The 359-nt window shown below is 18.7% G+C and overlaps 1 protein-coding gene across 2 annotated transcripts in view; it reads left to right on the top strand.

Moving 5' to 3' along the window:
* nop9 (NOP9 nucleolar protein) overlaps window positions 1-359 on the top strand; it is a 16,446-nt gene that overhangs the window by 2,722 nt on the left and 13,365 nt on the right. The window lies entirely within an intron of this gene.

Raw genomic sequence — 359 nt, 5'->3', positions numbered from 1 at the left:
TATTGTGCAGCACGACTGTTTTCAACATTGATAATAAGAACCATTAAAAGTATTTGATAATAATTAAGCACCAGCATATTAGGATGAAATATGTAATATAATAAATATTAAAAAAAATTGTGTAATATAAAATAATATAAATATATAATATAAAATCTTAAATTTCAAGATTTAAATAAATTGAATAGTATTACTATTAAAAAAAAATGGTAGTAATATTTCACAATATTACTGTTGTTACTGTATTTGTACTAAACTGGTGAGCAGGAGACACTTCTTTCAAAAACATAATTTATTATTATTAAACATTACTCGATTATTTTAATAATCATAAATATATATATATACATATATATATA

This window comes from Sinocyclocheilus anshuiensis, unplaced genomic scaffold (genome assembly GCF_001515605.1).
Source record: "Sinocyclocheilus anshuiensis isolate Anshui unplaced genomic scaffold, SAMN03320099.WGS_v1.1 scaffold3306, whole genome shotgun sequence".
Taxonomy (NCBI): Eukaryota; Metazoa; Chordata; class Actinopteri; order Cypriniformes; family Cyprinidae; genus Sinocyclocheilus; species Sinocyclocheilus anshuiensis.
Note: the sequence above shows the minus strand (reverse complement) of the source record. Positions and strands in the feature narration are given on the sequence as shown.